Below are 18,106 nucleotides of genomic sequence, written 5' to 3'. Positions count from 1 at the left end.
TAGAAGGAATCATGTTGAGCAAGGGAAACCAAGAGCGAAGACACAACAGTACATGGTCTCCCTGATAAGTGGATGCTAAATCCAAAATGTTAGGTGATACGACAAAACTAACAGGACTTAAGAAACAAAGAACTCCCACTCATCTGGTCGAACCACTACTAAATATCCCCATGCTGCTGATCACATATATGGTGTATAACATGTGAACACTGTTATATGTTGAAGACTGTGATAGACAAGTTGCTCCAGGAAAGTTAGAATGAACTTGTGACTTTAAATGAGCATCGTTATTCCACAATACTGTGAAATTCCGGAAATTATGTAATCACTTAATCACAATAAAAAAAAAAAAAGAGTCTGTTGGGTCCAAAGTGTCCATGCTCAGACGGCTTCTGCGCTGGTGATCTGTAGGCAGCCCCCTGTGCCTCTGGGACCCAGGTGGCTTCCCGCCGTCGGGTCGTTGCAATTGTGATCGGGCGGGTCTGGTGCCTCAGGCGGCTTCTGTTTGGGTGGTCTGCAGACAGGTCCCGTTGTCACACCGAGGGTGCCAGACCTCTTTGGCTGGATGGAGCCTCTCTGCTCGGGAGGAGAGTGAGGGGTGGGGGTGGGATCCTCGTGGAGACTCCTGACTGGTAGGTTTCTCTGTTCATGGCGATCAGTTGTTCTGCAAACCAGTACCTCAGGCGGCTTCTACGTGAGTGATCTGCAGGTGGCCCCCTGTGTCTCTGGGGCTCCGGCAGCCCCTGCCGGGCCGGCTGGCCGGTGGCTTGGTGCACTGCCGCGCGGCCAGTAAAGGTTGGGGGAGGGGTCTTCGCTCTTCTCTGTTCTGAAATTCTTCTTTTCCTCTCTTTCTTTTTTGTTATTTTCCACCTCCTGTTTTTCTCTGAGTGTTCATCTTTTTGTTGTTGTCGGTCTCTTGGGGAGATTAAGCATTGGAACTCGAACTCTCTTTTTGGTTGGAGAGAGCTGTGGTGTTTCCGTACTGCCCCGTCGCCATCTTGGTCCCCCCTATTGCCCAATTTTCTTTACAGACCCTGAAATCTAGAAGCCTCGGACATGTTCAACAATCCATTTGTATACTAATATGCCTTGCTAACAAAGTTGTCTAAACATTTTCTGTTCTTTGTCATCTAATTCTCAAATAGCTGTGAAAAATGTTGTTTGTTGTGTTTGTATTTTGCCTGATAGTTGGCTTTGTGTTGTCTGTCCAATACTGACCACACAGATTTATCATATTGGACAAAATAATGGTACTTTGCCATTGGAATTCCAAAAGAATCTATGGCCAATATATATATTGGCCATAGATTCTTATATATAATATTATATATATATATTATATATATATATAAAATTTTATTTTATATTTTTTGTCAGTCACAGGGCTTGAACTTTGGGCCTGAGCATTGTCCCTGTTCTCTTCAGCTCACGGCTAGCCACCGTGCCACTTCTAGTTTCCTGGTTGTTAATTGGAGATGAGTCTCATGGGCTTTCCTGCCTGGGCTGGCTTTGAACCTGGATCTTCAGTCTCAGCCTCCTGAGTAGCTAGGATTACAGGTGTGAGCCTCAGGCACGTGGCCAACTTTCATTTTTATAATCTAATTGAGCATTAAAACTCACCCAACCCTCCCCCGCCAGCCTCCTGCCCCAACACCAACCCTCCCCCCCTCCTCCCCTCCCCCCTCCCCCCCCCCCCCGGCACCAAGGTTTTTGACATGACAACTTGTACTTCTCATTGCCAACTTTCATTTTTATAATCTAATTGTGGATTAAAACTCCTGTACATAGGGGCTGGGAAGGTGGCTCAGTGGTAGAGCACTTGCCTTGCATGCCTGAGGCCCTGGGTTCGATTACTCAGCACCATATAAGCAAAAAGAAAAAACCAGAAGTTGGGGCTGTTGCTCAAGTGGTAGATCACTAAACTTGAGCTGAAGAGCTGAGGGACAGGGCCCAGGCCCAGAGTTCAGGACCCATGACCCGTCCCAAATAAACAACAACAACAACCCCCCCCCAAAACTCTTGTACATAAGTATGAGTGTAAGTGTATTTGAAACTGTTCAAAATAATCTAGTATTTTAATGCTTAAAATCTGTCATGACGGTGTAAAAAAAAAAAACAGGTCTGTGAAGGTTGTTCAGTGCTAGAGTGCTCGCCTTGCATGCATGAGATCCTGGGTTCAATTCCTCTGCACCATATAAGGAGAAAAAGCCAGAAGTGGGGCTGTGGCTCAAGTGGTAGAGCACTAGCCTTGAGCTGAAGAGCTCAGGGACAGCACTTAGGTTCATAGTTCAGGCCCCATGACCGACAAAAACAAACAAATACAAAACCAAAAACCAAAACAAGTTTCCTTGAGCTGAGAAAAGGATTTGGGAGGTAAGACTTGTCTTAAATGTTCATTTCAAAATATAGAAATGAGTAAGACTAACCACTTAAGGTTCAAGTAAATGTCTGATGGTATGACTATGTCTTCATTCCTTCCTTTCTTTTGTAGTTGGTCATGGGGCTTGAACTGGCCCTGGGTCTCTCAGTTGTTTTGCTCAAGGCAAGCGCTCTACAACTTGAGCCACAGTGCCCCTCTGGTCTTTTCTGTTTATGTGGTGCTGAGGAATCGAACCAAGGGCCTCATTAATGTGAGGCAGACACTGTACCACTGAGTCACCTTCCTAGCCGCCAGAAACCCATGTGTATGATATTCAGGAGTGAACAAATCTAGGTAGCATTGCACAGGGAACTGTTTGGGGTTGTGCCTGGTGTAGGCTGTACCCGGGAAGTGGGATGTTCTCTATGGAGGAAAAAGCCATTTTATATTTTCCTCCTGGGTCTTGAATTCAGGGCCTGGGCACTGTCCCTGTGTTTGTGTGCTTAAGACTAATGCTCAACCACTTTAGTCACAGCTCCATTTCTTGTCTTGTTGGTGGCTCATTGGATATAAGAATCTCTTGGCCTTTGCTGACTGGGCTGGCTTCCAACTTTGATCCTTACTTCCTGATTAGCAGGGATTACAAGTGTGAGTCACTGAGGCCATTTTTTCCCATTCCTGGGCTTGAACTCTGGGTCAAGGTGCTATTCCTGTGCTTCTTTTGTTTAAGACTAGCACTCTACTACTTGAGCTATAGCGCCACTTCTGGCTTTTTCTGTTTATGCGATGGTAAGGAATTGAATCCGGGGCCTCACTCATATGAGGCAAGCACTCTACCACTGAGCCAACTTCCCAGTGCTAATTTTTTAAAATTTAATTTTATTGTAAAGATACTGGACAGAGAGGTTACAGTTACATGAGTCAGGTAATGCACAGGTTTTTGTTAATGCCAGTCTTGTGTTATGTGCTTCCCATGGGTCTGAGTTGTATGCATTTTCAACACTGAGTAAAATTCCAATTTGATCTCTTAACCTGGTTTGGATAATACAGACATTACTCTGTGGATATTTGGGTTTAATTGCCTGGCACTCTATCGTGTTAGCCACAGGTCGTCAATAACGGAGCTACTATATGGTCCCTATGTTGTAGACAGCAGGAGGGAATGGGGGCTGCAGGCCTGGAGGTTCCAAGGCAAAGCACTGGAAGTGGAGCTCTGTCTCGGGTGGTAGAGTGTGAGCCTTGAGGGAAAAACTTAGGGACAGTGCCCAGGTCCTGAGTTCAAGTCTCTGGACTAGCAAACACTTGAATAACATAGGGCTTGATGCATTCCCATACTTAACATTTCTTACTGACATTTTTGTGCCAGACCCAGTAGTCAGGAACCCACAGGACATGAATGAATCGCAGGGCATTACGGGGATGGTGTTCACTCACATATCCACCCAATGCCTGGGCTGTGACCTCGTGAGACCTGGGCTGTGATGTTATTACACCCTCTCTGGTGTGATGGGGTCCCCTGAGAGGCGATCTCTCTTCCACTCCTGATTGGGAAAACTTGACCAAAGCCTGCCTAATGCCCAGTCAATAGCTACAATTTGAAATGTGGTGAATGAGGAAGCTCAACTCCAGGCTTTGAAAAATCAACCTGTCCCCATGACTGACAAAAAGGACAACAAACATACAAACAAAAAACCACCCAAACATTCTTGGGGCTGGGAAGGTGGCTCAGTGGTAAGGTGCTTGCCTTGCATACATTAGGCCCTGGGTTCAATTCCTCAGGACCACATAAGCAGAAAAAGCCAGAAACGGCAATGTGGCTCAAGTGGTAGAGCGCTAGCCTTGAGTTGAAGATCTAAGGGACAGTGCCACGGCCCAGAGTTCAAGTCCCAGGACTGACCAAAAAAAAAAAAAAATCAACGTCTCTACCCTCCCACAGTACCTGAGGAGGATCAGCTTACCAGACTGGGAGTAGTCTTACAGGTACTGGGCAAAAATGAAGTGATTGATCAGGTTTCAGAACAGGGAAGATGTAACCCAGCCAGGATAAACAGCTATCACCTCTGTACATAGCAGGCAAGGAAGCCTGGAACTTTTGTTTGATTTCAGAGCCCGGTTAAAGATAATCTTCATAAAAGTGTAAGTGCAAACTGAGTTAAGAGACTAACTTCTCCAAATATATACCATTTAAGAATGCTAATTTAGTGTCCAAGTGTTTACACTCCATCAAGGCTGCAAACAGCGATGTTACAAATCATATTGAAGTCTGTAATGACATTGGCTCCTCTGCTGCAGCCATAATGGGACCCACCATAATACGTCTTAAAATGTTTTAGATGTGCAAAAAATGGGATACATAAAAAGAAATTGTTCAAAAGGTAAGAATTCCTAGCAAATTCAGATCCTTGTGCAAGTTAAATAACCCTCTTGTGGTAGGATGGGGGTTGCCAGACCCTTCTATAAACTTCTCTTACATCTATAAATTGATTTAGGGAGAGTTCCCTCTTTTTGCCCGATTTCTTTACAGACCCTGAAGACTAGAAGCCTCAGATATGTTCTAAGATCCATTTGTATACGAATATGCCTTGATAACAAAATTGTCTAAACATTTTCTGTTTTTTGTCATCTATTTCTCAAATAGCTGTGAAAAATGTTATTTATTGTGTTTGTATTTTGCCTCATAGTTTGCTTTGTGTTGTCTAATACTGACCCCACAGTTTTATCATATTGGACAAAATAATATGACTTTGACATTGGAATTCCAAAAGAATCTATTGCCTATATATATATATATATATATATATATATATATATATATATATATATATATACATATATATATGTGTGTATATATATATATATATATATATATATTTTTTTTTTTTTTTTTTTTTGTCAGTTATAGGGCTTGAACTTTGGGCCTGAGCATTGTCCCTTAGCTCTTCGGCTCAAGCCTAGCCACTGTGCCACTTCCAGTTTCCTGGTTGTTAATTGGAGATAAGATTGTCATGGACTTTCCTGCCTGGGCTGGCTTTGAACATGGATCTTCAGTCTCAGCCTCCTGATTACCTAGGATTATAGGTGTGAACCACAGGCATTTGGCCATCTTTCATTTTTTAAATCTAATTGAGCATTAAAAGTCTTGTACATAGGGGCAGGAAAGGTGGCTCAGTAGTAGAGCACTTGCCTTTCATGCCTGAGGCCCTGGGTTTGATTCCTCAGCACCACAGGAGCAAAAAGAAAAAACCCGGAAGTGGCGCTGTGGCTCAAGTGGTAGAGCACTAAACTTGAGCTGAAGAGCTGAGGGACAGCGCCCAGGACCAGAGTTCAGGACCCCCGACTGGACCCAAAAAAACAATAAAACAAAAAAAACTCTTGTACATAAGTATGAGCGTAAGTGTATGTGAAACTGTTCAAAATAGTCTAGTATTTTAATGCTTAAATTCTGTCATGATGGTGTGAAAAAAAAACAGGTCTGGGAAGGTGTTTCAGTGCTAGAGTGCTCGCCTTGCATGCATGAGATCCTGGGTTCAATTCCTCCTCACCATATAAGCAGAAAAAGTTAGAAGTGGTGCTATGGCTCAAGTGGTAGATCACTTGCCTTGAGTTGAAGAGTTCAGGGACAGCACTCAGGCCTAGAGTTCAGGCCCCATGACAGATAAAAACAAAGAAATACAAAACCCAAAACCAAAACAAGTTTCCTTGAGCTGAGAAATGCATTTGCGAGGTAAGACTTGTCTTAAATGTTTGTTTCAAAATATAGAAATGAGTAAGACTAACCACTTAAGGTACAAGTAAATGTCTGATGGTATGAGTATGTTTTAAATCTATAAGATAAAGAACTGATTAGTAAAGTTGATATGTAGCTAAATTGGCTGTGATTTTAATAAGGTTAAAAGTAATGTATTGTAATACTAATATTTCATACTTTATACCAGTGAAAGATTAAAAATTAAAGTTACATTTTCCAATTGCTAACTGCTGATTTTGCTTCAGTAAACTTGCTTGCGCTAGCTGTGACCCTTCCCCTCCCTGAAAATAAGGAAAAAGTTTCAGAGTCCAGATGCCGGCCCTGGGATAAGGTCTGTAGTTGTAGATAAAGAACAAACGAGTATGTTCTTCTAAGTTCCTGTTTGGAAGTTCCCCAAATGGGACCCAAGATAAGGACCATCTGGCGAGTCCAGCAAACTAGGTCAAATGTCAACCAATCACAAGCCTGTAACTATGTGAACTCCCCTCCAGGGTGACCGCTCCCCATAGATTTGCCCTCAGCCAACCAGTTTACGAGGAGTATTACAAAATTTCCCGCATAGCAAAATGATTGCTGGAGTACATGGTGATTTTTAAATTGGGCCAATCCCGGAGCACCTGGTGTCTTATGCTAATCCTGTGGTTTTTGCCTTTAAAAATGCTTGTAACTGCTGCCCGGGGCTCTTTGACTGACTGGGGCAGAGAGTGTGTTTGCGCAAACGCTGAATAAATTCCTCTTGCTTGTTGCATTTGCTGGTTTGGAGTCTTGGTTTCTGGGGCGCCTTCCTGCAGACGAAAGTATCCCAGAAGTCTGAGTTCTTTCAGTTGGGGGCTCGTCCGGGATCGGTCGGGGGTGGGGGGGGGCAGACCCAAATTCCAAGACCAGTTGAAGGTAAGATAGAGCTCTTGAGTTTCTCTTCTTCCGTGTTTGTTATCTCTGTTCTGCTTTCTTCATTCTGGGATCCGAAGGAAAGTGCCTGTACAGGACCTGTATTGAAGTCAGTAGGAGAGGCAGACGTGCCCTGAAACCTGTGGCCCAGCTCGGGCAGACGTGCCCTGAGTGTTGGAGGAAGGAGGGAACGTGGACTCTCTCTCCTTCCTGTGACCTGGAGGAAGGGGAGAACGTGGAATCTCTCTCCTCCCTGGGAACTGGAGGAAGGGGGGAAAGTGAAACTTCTCTCCTTCCTGGGTAGTTTAGCCATGGTCGGCCACTCCCATCTGAAGTTGCTTTTTCTGTTTGCAGTTGTTTGACTGCCGCGCAGCGCCTGTCTGGTTTCGTCTGCTTCTGTTTAGGGTTAATTGTCTCTGTTGCTTGTTTTGTTGTCCTTAAAGGGATGGGGCAACAACTAACAATGCCCTTAAGTCTGACTTTAGATCACTGGAAGTTACAGCCCGAGCCCAGATTGTCAGGTTTTAGGAACTTGCTTGTTTGTCAATTATGAAATTGCCACTGACCACCTGCGAGTAGCCCCAGTTAGGTCTCAGCCTCAGGCCTTGGTTCAGGGGGGTCTGAGCATGGGGGAGAACCTGTCAGTCTGAGGGGATGGCCGCTAGGGAATTTTGTCCCTTGCCCCAAGATGACTGGGAATTCTCCTCTGCCTTGGAAGGCCCTGGGTCAACGTTTGCAGAAATCTAAAAGAAAAATCCTCCGGAGGTGAGTAGGGAGGTTGAGTCCCCTGGTAAGTGAATGGTGGTGAGATGTCGCCCCATTCACTGAGACTTGATTTTGTCTTTGTGGCCACTTGTTTGTCTTGTTAACTTTAGTGTGTGTGTTTGTTTTATGTTTTCTGGGGTAGGGAAGCTCTGGGTGAGTGTGGCAGGCTCATTCAGCAGACTCTGGATTCAGCTTGCTGAGTTGGAGCAGCACTAAGTTCTGGTAGGGATAAACTGAGGCCCATTAGTCTCCAACTCAGCCTTCAGTTCTTGTCTAGTTCTGTTTTAGAATTGGTACCAGTTTTAAATGTGGATCCTTGGTTTTTGTGTTTATCTGTGTTTTTGTTATTTATTTATTTAAACATCTCTGGGGGAATAAAAGTTCCAGCTGGGCTCGGTCACAGACCTGCTATGCCCACCCTCCCTGTGAGACATGAAAGGTTACTGGGCTAGTTTGGTTCCCTTCAAGCCTCAGGCTGCATTTTCTCCTTGTAGATGCTGCCAGTAGGGAGGGTGTAGAAGGCTGTGTGCCTAGTTTGGACTTTTTCAGCTAGTTCTGACAATGTAACAATTTGTAAAGTGCTCTTGTCTAAAATTGGATTAAAAAAATCTGGCCAATTTAGTTTTAGGTGACCCCCCTCCCCCAGCCCTCCTCCAACAAAAGGGAGTCCAAAGACAAATTAGTAAATTGCCTTGCTAGATAAGCAAGCTCTGGGAAAATAAAGCCCAACAAAGGTACCTAGTTAAAAAAAAATACTGTCTTAAATTTTTGTTTAAAAACTTTAAAAGGTGTACGTATGACTGATTTTGAGTTTTGCGTGTTTTAAGATCTGTGTGAGTGTTTTATGTGTGTCTGTAAACGTGTTCAAAGATAAGAATTGTCGGCATGCTGTAACAATTGGGTGAGTTTAAATTTAACGTTCAAAAGGTTATGAGGTTTGAACATTACCAAAAATTTTAAAAAATCTTCACATTTTTTAAATGGCTTTTTAAAGATTCTTTAACTTGCTAATTAAAAAATCTGGTATTTAAAAAAAACTAATATTTTAAAATGCATAAGACTGTTTATACTGTAATCAAGTTATCTGGCTTAACAAAAATGCATTGGCTGTTTGTCATCTAGTTCCCTTGGCTAAAATTTGGGAATACATATTAGAAATTTAAATGTAAAGGTTAGTTTAACACTGTCAAAGACAGTACCTGTTTTGTTTACAACTGTGTATTTCATTCAAGAACTAAGAGAAGAGACAGGGGAAAAAACTTAAAAACCAACAGAAGACCTGTCTTTAGGGGTAAGGGGTAAACAGGCAGAAGTACACTTCAGCTGGTCATGCATGATGGGACAGACCCTGGGAGGAGTCCACGCAGGGTAAAAGGGGGCAAGCTGGCACAAACGCAGTTCATCTAACCCTAGAGTCAGATTGGGTGTGTGCCCATTCCATAAAAGGGGCTGAGTGGCCCATCTTTGTTCTCTTTTCCCTGCAGATAGACACTAAAAACATGATGGTTAAAATGAGTGATGTGATGATCTGATTAGTATTGCTAAAATTTCCCCTTGGATGTGTTAACATTAAAATTAAAAAGGCCTTAAAAAGAGGGTTAAAAAGTTATTTGTATAATGTGGCTTGCTTTTAATGTTTTACAATTAGGATGTTTTTAAAAGTCATAAAGACACTAAGTCTAACTTTTTGGTTCAGTTACAATGATTGTTATTTTCGCATTAAGAAAAAAAATTGTCATTTGAGTTTAAAAATCTTAATGTGTGTCTGTTTTAAAACAAGCAGCCAAGAGCCAAGAGTGACACTTGGCCTCAAGATTTCAAGGGATCTTTTCAAAATGCAAATAAAAACTAAGGTATACAATATTAAAAAAAAGATTAATAGGAGACTTAAAAAGAATAAAAAATGGATTTTTGGATATAAAGTTTAAAGGTAAAGTTGTTTTTAACATTGGCTTCAATGTGCATAGAAAAAAATTAGGATTACCAAAATAATTGCTATTCCAGTTTGCTCTTATAGGTTGTTTTTTTTTTTTAAGTTTCCAGCAAAGTCCAGAGCAGAGCACAGAGAATTCTTACAAGTTTGTCAGATGTAACTTTGACTCTTAATAAGTTTCAGGTAAGAGCATGCTTAAAAGCTACTTCTATGTTGACCACCTTGTTGCTTTTAATTGGAGTAAGGTGGCCTTTTATAAGACTCATTGATCTGCAAACTGGTTCAAAGACAGCGCGGGCAGAAAAAGGTGCCTTTGAGACTGTCACCTCTACTCAGCCAGCAGAGTGCTGAAAGAGCAAGCAGAGATGCTTTGGGACTCAAAGTGGCAGAGTGCTAGCCTTGAGCTGTAGAGCTAAGGGACAGTGCTCAGGTCCCGAGTTCAAGTCCAGTGACCAGCTAAAGGGAAATGCCAATGAGGCATTTATCCCAATGTGGAGAAGACACTCCTGGGACAAAAGCAATGGAGGAGCATCCAGAGGCAGTAAGCCACTGCTTGGATGGCAAAAATGTCAGATCCTAGAGTCATTTGTGCATGGCCCTTCAAAACTGGTCAGAGCCGGGAGGTCATGGGAAGAGTTTAAAAGCATGCCTAATGTCCATGACTATCTACCTTGTAAGGGACAGGAACTTTCCAGTCCTCTATGATAGTAAAAAGCCAATGTTATAAAATGTGGGGGATAGTTTAAATCTCAACCCCTTTATGTGGCAAAAGCTCAAATTGGCAGCTCTAATTGAGCTAACACTAGTTACATAAAGTTCATCTGCTCAGGAAAAAGTTTGTAAACCTGAAAGTGTGTTTCTATTGATATCTGTCTAAAGGCCTGCAAAGGTAACTTAGGCATTGTTGGGTCACTAGAGATCACATTCCTAAGTCATCTAGGAAGATGCTTTTACAAACCAGAGTGCTAAACAAGCTACACTGCTGTAGACGGAAAAAAGGTCTGTGCAGTTGTCAAAAGTTAAATATTGTTCTTAATGACATCTAACCCTGATGGCCTCTTTGTAAAATGGACTAAGGTTATAGGTTCCTGGCTAGGTAAGATCAACGCCCCTAAAGTCAACCTAAAAAAGTTACAGAAGATGGACCTTCACCCTTCTACCCCCTTTTTAAGATCAAGGGTCCAGAGTCAGTTTTGGAAAAATGAGACAAAATAGATAAAATAATTTCAAAAAAAGGCATAAAAAATAGTGTTAACTGTTGTAGGTGTTCAAGGTGTGGAGACTGCATCTGTCAGAGATGGCTACAAAACTAAGCCTTCTGAGCCTTCTGTGTTTATTTACAAAAATATCTGATTAGTAAAAAGGTTGTAATTTTGGTAAACTGTCCTGGGCTATTGTTTAAAGATCTTAAAAACCAGCAGGATCAAAGCCTGTCAAGCCTATGCAATGTATCCTTGACCAGTCTGTGTAGGAATTTACAGCCCAGCATGAGGTGTGACAGTCCCTTGGAGCCACTGAGAGACCCTGCTGCTGCTGCTGCTGCTGCAGCATACCCTAATGGGTAAAGTTCAACGAAGGACTGACAGCCACCTGGAGGAACTCCTGCCTGATTCCATCACCTGAGTCTGCTTCCTGGTTGAATGTTGCTAAATCTAAGATCTTGTGGGACATTCTTTTGGATGATATCCAGAAACCCTCTCTTCCCACAGTGGATATTGGGGACAAGGATATCACTGGATTGCTTGTCTTAGGCATTTCAGTGCATAGTGACTGGAAATCCACTCTATGGTCACAGCCTAGTTTGGCTCTGGTATGGTAATAACCTGAGTGTGTTATCAATGGAGGTAATACTCTTAGCCTTAAAATCTAACAAGCTTCTGCATCACAGTGGTGCCTTAAGGCTGTTCTAAGATAAAGGTTCTGCAAGCCAAAAAAAATTGGGCATTTTTAAACTCCAGCCACAAAGATGCTCAAGAAATTGTAAAAAAAAAAAAAAAAAAAAAAAAAAGGTAGTAAAAAAAAGCCTTGGAAAAAAAATTGAAAAATTTAAAAAGTAAGAAATGTCTTTAAGACAAATCTCAAAAAGTTTTAGTATGTAACAAATGGAATGAGTATGTCTTAAAATTGGAGCTTACAAGTACAGCTGGTATAAAATTAAGTTAACTGTGATACACGGAGTCAGGACTGGTAAAAAAAAAATGTAAGGGGCTCTGGTACTGTTAATTTTGTTACAATCAGACCTTGTATACTCAACAGACTGGTGTCTTTTGTAAAAAAAAAAAATCAGTGCAGTCCATCTATTAGTTCTGAGATCCCAATACCAAGCATTGAAAACAACTGACACCCCACAAAATAATATAGAGACACCCTAAATTTTCAGATTAAAATTAGTCCAAAGAAAAAGGAGGGAATGAAAGATTAAAAATTAGAGTTACATTTTCCAATTGCTAACTGCTGATTTTGCTTCAGTAAACTTGCTTGCGCTAGCTGTGACCCTTCCCCTCCCTGAAAATAAGGAAAAAGTTTCAGAGTCCAGATGCCGGCCCTGGGATAAGGTCTGTAGTTGTAGATAAAGAACAAACGAGTATGTTCTTCTAAGTTCCTGTTTGGAAGTTCCCCAAATGGGACCCAAGATAAGGACCATCTGGCGAGTCCAGCAAACTAGGTCAAATGTCAACCAATCACAAGCCTGTAACTATGTGAACTCCCCTCCAGGGTGACCGCTCCCCATAGATTTGCCCTCAGCCAACCAGTTTACGAGGAGTGTTACAAAATTTCCCGCATAGCAAAATGATTGCTGGAGTACATAGTGATTTTTAAATTGGGCCAATCCCGGAGCACCTGGTGTCTTATGCTAATCCTGTGGTTTTTGCCTTTAAAAATGCTTGTAACTGCTGCCCGGGGCTCTTTGACTGACTGGGGCAGAGAGTGTGTTTGCGCAAACGCTGAATAAATTCCTCTTGCTTGTTGCATTTGCTGGTTTGGAGTCTTGGTTTCTGGGGCGCCTTCCTGCAGACGAAAGTATCCCAGAAGTCTGGGGTCTTTCACCAGTTTCATATAGATGCTTCTCTCTTTCCCTTTCAGACAGACACTAAAAACTAACAGTAACATAGGCAATGTGATTAGTATTCCTAAAAACTGCTCCTTGGGATGTATTAAAAATTAAAATCAAAAAAAAAAAATTAAAATCTTACCTGTCTTGCACGTTCTGTCTCCTCCGCCGTACTTGCGTGCCTCTGGGTGAAGGGGCCGGGCCTGAACTTTCTCTGCCTTCTTCCCCGCCTCCAGTTGCCAGCAAGTCTCCTGCAATCTCACACCCCGTGTCACCCTCCTGGCTGAGCACGATGCCCCCCAAAAGGCAGGTGATGGAATTAAACCACCCCCAAGCATTGGAAGATTTGGAACCTCACTGAAAATTGGCATTGCTGGATTACCAAATGTTGGGAAATCTACATTCATCAATGTATTAACTGATAGGCCTCTGCAGAAAACTTCCCATTTTGTACTATTTATCCTAATGAGAGCACAGTACCTGTGCCAGATGAAAGATTTGACTTTCTTTGTCAATTCACAAACCAGTAAGCAAAATTCCCGCCTTTCTAAATGTAGTGGATATTGCTGGTCTTGTGAAAGGAGCTCACAACGGGCAGGGCCTGGGAAATGCCTTTTTATCTCATATTAGTGCCTGTGATGGAATCTTTCATCTAACATGTGCTTTTGAAGATGATGATATCACACATGTGGAAGGAAGTGTAGATCCCATCTGAGACATAGAAATAATACATGAAGAACTTCAGCTTAAAGATGAGAAAATGATTGGTCCCATTATAGATAAACTAGAAAAAGTGGCTGTCCGAGGCGGAGATAAAAAACTAAAACCTGAATATGACATAATGTGCAAGGTCAAATCCTGGGGTATAGATCAAAAGAAACCTGTTCGTTTCTATCATGATTGGAATGACAAAGAGATTGAAGTGTTGAATAAACACTTATTTTTGACTTCAAAACCAGTGGTCTACTTGGTTAATCTTTCTGAAAAAGACTACATTAGGCAGAAAAACAAATGGGTGATAAAAATTAAAGAGTGGGTGGTCAAGTATGACTCAGGTGCCTTGGTCATTTTTTTTAGTGGGGCCTTGAAACTCAAGTTGCAAGAATTGAGTGCTGAGGAGAGACAGAAGTATCTGGAAGCGAACATGACACAAAGTGCATTGCCGAAGATCATTAAGGCTGGGTTTGCAGCACTCCAACTGGAATACTTTTTCACTGCAGGCCCAGAAGAAGTGCGTGCATGGACCATCAGGAAATGGATGAAGGCACCTCAGGCTGCAGGAAAGATTCACCAGATTTGGAAAAGGGATTCATTATGGCAGAAGTAATGAAATACGATGATTTTAAGGAGGAAGGTTCTGAAAATGCAGTCAAGGCTGCTGGAAAGTACAGACAACAAGGCAGAAATTATATTGTTGAAGATGGAGATATTATCTTCTTCAAGTTTAATACACCTCAGCAACCAAAATAGAAATAATAGTTTTTGCTCAGATAAACATAAAACTTCCAGAAGTCATATGATTTTTTAAAATTAAAATTTCAGAAGGGGTGAATAAAGTTGGGGAAATGGGCATCTTCTACAAACCAATTATTTTTTATTTGTTTTAAAATTATAAAGTTCAGTGTACCTCCAATGAAATATATGATACTTAATGCGAATAGCTTTGTTTTTCACATGATTAAGACCCTACTCCAAATTATAGAAGCTTTTCAGAAACCATATTACTCTCATGATACTTCATTAATCTCCATCATGTACGCCAAGCCTGACACATTTGACAGTGAGGACAAAGTGGCTTGCTCCTTTTTTGAATCTACAGATAATGCATGTTTTACAGTACTCCAGATATCTACACTCAATAAAACATTTGACAAAACAAAAAAAATTAAAAACTTTAAAAGAAGAATTTAAAAGAAAATAGGGTTAATCTGTATATTGTAATTTGGTTTAAATGCTATTCTGCAATTAGATACAAATTGGGAATAACAAGCTTGTTGTGAGATCCTTAGTTTATTAAGTCTGGGTTCTTGGTACAGTGATTCCTACATGTAAAGAAAAATTATGCTATTTGAATCTAAAGGGTTTCTACGAGTTAACTCAGACTACAGAAAAAAAAAGTGTCAAGATTTAATTCCAGATGGCCAGGAGAGAAATGGTTGTTTCCCAGTGGCTCTAGGTTTTAAAAGAGTTAACTTAAATGCAAATTAACAATTTGATTGGCCTTAAAATGAGGACTTGGAAAGAAAAGTTATCCAAAGTATTTGTTTCAAAGCGGAAAAGGGAATATTAGGACTACTTCACATTCACTTGAAGTCGGGCGCTGGTGGTTCACACCTGTAATCCTAGCTACTCAAGAGGCTGAGATCTGAGGAGCGCAGTTCAAAGCCATCCTTGGGCAGGAAATTCCATGAGAGTCTTATTTTCTATAAACTACTCAGAAAAAGCTGGATGTGGCTCTGTGGCTCAAGTGATAGAGCACTAGCTTTGAGCACAGGATCAGCGCCCAGGCCCTGAATTCTGGCTCCACCACTGACAAATAAAAGGGTGGGGGGAGGAGATAGGTGTAGATCACTACAGCCCCAAAGAACAGGTAGCAATGGCATTCTATACCCTTAATTTTGAAAATTTGCTTTTTCCATCCAATACTTCAGCAGCAGATAAACTTTGGAAAGACCTGAAAAAATTGCTTCTTCACCTCAACCAATACACTGAAAGGATGACATTGGTAATAACTAGAGACTCGGAACTGTCAAAGTATGGGGTGGTGGTTATTCCTGTGGGTGCACAGGGTCAGCGGACAACTCTCTACCTACCCTGAAATGAAAATCCAGAAATAAAGAGAAAATGCATCCAATCTCCAGGAACCTCTGGAGAAAACCTTCAAGAGGATGAGGATAACTAAAGGCTCCGGGAGAAAGAGAAAGAACGACCTTTCCCACCTGGGGTCCAGTGAAGAAGCTTTCTCTAGAAGCTGAGAGATGCCAAAAGGACAAGGGAACGGAAGTGAATGCATCATCGTTGTTTATAATGATGATGGTGCTTATTCAGACTGCTGGTGCCTCCTGCTCAGTATAAGCCTCTGTTTGGGGTTTCCTATGCTGGGTAAACTGTTGCACTTAAATTGTACTGTGATATGTAACAATTCAGAAATGGGACCTGTCCAGTGATATAAAGACTGACTTAAAATATTTGGTCAGGTTGGGTGCCAGTGGTTCATGCCTGTCATCCTAGCTACTCAGGATGCTGAGATCTGAGGATAGCAGTTCAAAGCCACCTGGCGGGAAGTGGTGAAAACTTGAAGTGGTGCTTTGGCTCAATTCATAGAGCTCTAGCTTTGAGCTAAAGAGCTCAGGGATAGTGCCCAGACCCAAATTTCAAGACCTATGACAACCCCCCCCCCCAAAAAAAAAGACAATGAATGAAACTTCCTTTTGTATCAAAGAAGGCTCTTCTTTGCAAAATGTTCTAACACAAAGTTTACTAGGACATGCTGTCAGTTTAAAAGAGGTAAAACTATAACTCAGGATGAAATTGGTCGTCAAGAAGATGAGATTTTAGAGAATGAATTAACTTTGGACCTTGAATTTATAGTTCATTGTGAGTATTCATGTTTCAGCTGTGGAAATGACCTTAGCAACTGCTCATCACTGACAAGACTCTGTTTGCCTCAAGGAAAAAGTGTGGGCATTGGCTGTTCTTTCTTTTGTGGATGAAAGGCAGGTGGTGCTCTAAAGAAAAATTATCTGTGACTGTTATGTTAGGAGAATGGTGCCTGTCTGTCTTAGTAAATTGACCCATCAGAATAAGAGATGCATAAGACAAGATCTCACTCGAAATTGTGATAACTTAATGCTGTTGAATTCATAGGGCTGTAGCTGCAGCTTTATTCTTCCTGTCCCTAGACTTGGGGAATAAAAGTCCCAGCCTCTGGCTGGGCTCAGTCATGGTCACATACCTGCTGTGCCCCCCCCCCCCCCTGTGAGGCATGGAAAGTTGCTTCAAGCCTCAAGCTGCATTTTCTCCTTGTGGAGGCTGCTGGCAGGGAGGGTGTAGAAGTCTGTTTGCCTGGTTTGAACTTTTTCAGCTAGTCCTGACAATGTAACAATTTGTAAAGTGGTTTTGTCTAAATGGGGAAAAGCTAGTTTAGTTTCAGGTGACCCCTTCCCCCAGTCCTCCTTCAACAGAAGGGATTCAAAAGACCCGTTGGTGAAATGCCTTGCTAAACAAGTAAGCATTAGGAAAATGAAGCCCAAATTAGTTTAAAAAATGGTGTCTTAAATTTTTGTTTAAAACTTCAGAAAATGTATATACAACTGATTTTGATTTTTGCGCGCTTTAAGATCTGTGTGTGTTTTGTATGTGTTTGTGAACATGTTCAAGGGAAGAATCATCAGCATGCTGTAACAATTGGGTGAGTTTAAATTTAAAATTCAAAAGGTTATGAGGTTTGGACATTAACAAAAATTTTAAAGAATCTTCATAGTGTTTTAAATGACTTTTTAAGGATTCTTTAACTTGAAAAATGAAAATCTGGTATTTGAGAATGCATAAGACTGTTTATACTGTAATCAAGTTATCTGGCTTAACAAAAATGCATTGGCTGTTTGGGATTTAGTTCCCTTGGCTAAAATTTGGGAATAAATATTAGAAATTTAAATGTAAAGGTTAGTTTAACACTGTCAAAAATATTACTTGTTCTGTCTGTTTCAAACTGTGCATTTCATTTGAGAACCAAGAGATAAGAAAAGGAAAAACTAGAAGCCAACAGAAGACCTATCTTTAGGGGTAATGGGTGAGCAGGCAGAAGTGCAGTTCAGCTGGTCATGCATGGTGGGAAAGACTCTGGGGGGGAGACCACAGATGGTGGGACACGCGCTAGGAGGAGTCCATGCATAGTAAAAGAGGGCAAGCTGGCACAAACGCAGTTCATCTAACCCTAAAGAGTCAGATTGGGTATGTGCCCATTCCATAGGCGGAGCCAAGTGGCCCATCGTTGTTCTGTCCCTTTTCCCTGTAGATAGACTCTGAAAATATGATGGTTAAAATTAGTGATGTGATGATCTGTAGTATTGCTAAAACTGCCCCTTGGACTTAAAAAGAGAGTTAAAAGGTTATTTATATAAGGTGACTTGCTTTCAATGATGTTCTACAAGTAGTATATGTTTTTAAAATCCTTAAAAGTGTTAAGTCTAGCTTCGTGGCATAGTGATGGTGACTGTAATTCTTGCATTAAGGAAAAATTGTCATTTGAGTTTAAAAGTTTTAATGTGTAAAAACAAGCAGTCAAGAGACAATGAGTGACACTTGGCCTCAAGATTTTGAGATTTTTTAAAAATGCAAATGAAAACTAAAGTATGAAAT

General features: G+C 41.4%; 1 pseudogene; it reads left to right on the top strand.

Annotated features, from left to right (window-relative positions):
- The first annotated feature begins 13,270 nt into the window (after positions 1-13,270).
- Positions 13,271-14,378, top strand: LOC138812570 (obg-like ATPase 1 pseudogene; annotated as a pseudogene).
- Positions 14,379-18,106: the final 3,728 nt, after the last annotated feature.

The sequence above is a fragment of the Dipodomys merriami genome, unplaced genomic scaffold, assembly GCF_024711535.1.
Source record: "Dipodomys merriami isolate MVZ:Mamm:240054 unplaced genomic scaffold, mDipMer1.0.p SCAF_57, whole genome shotgun sequence".
Classification (NCBI taxonomy): domain Eukaryota; kingdom Metazoa; phylum Chordata; class Mammalia; order Rodentia; family Heteromyidae; genus Dipodomys; species Dipodomys merriami.
This window is presented reverse-complemented; position numbering and strand designations above follow the sequence as displayed.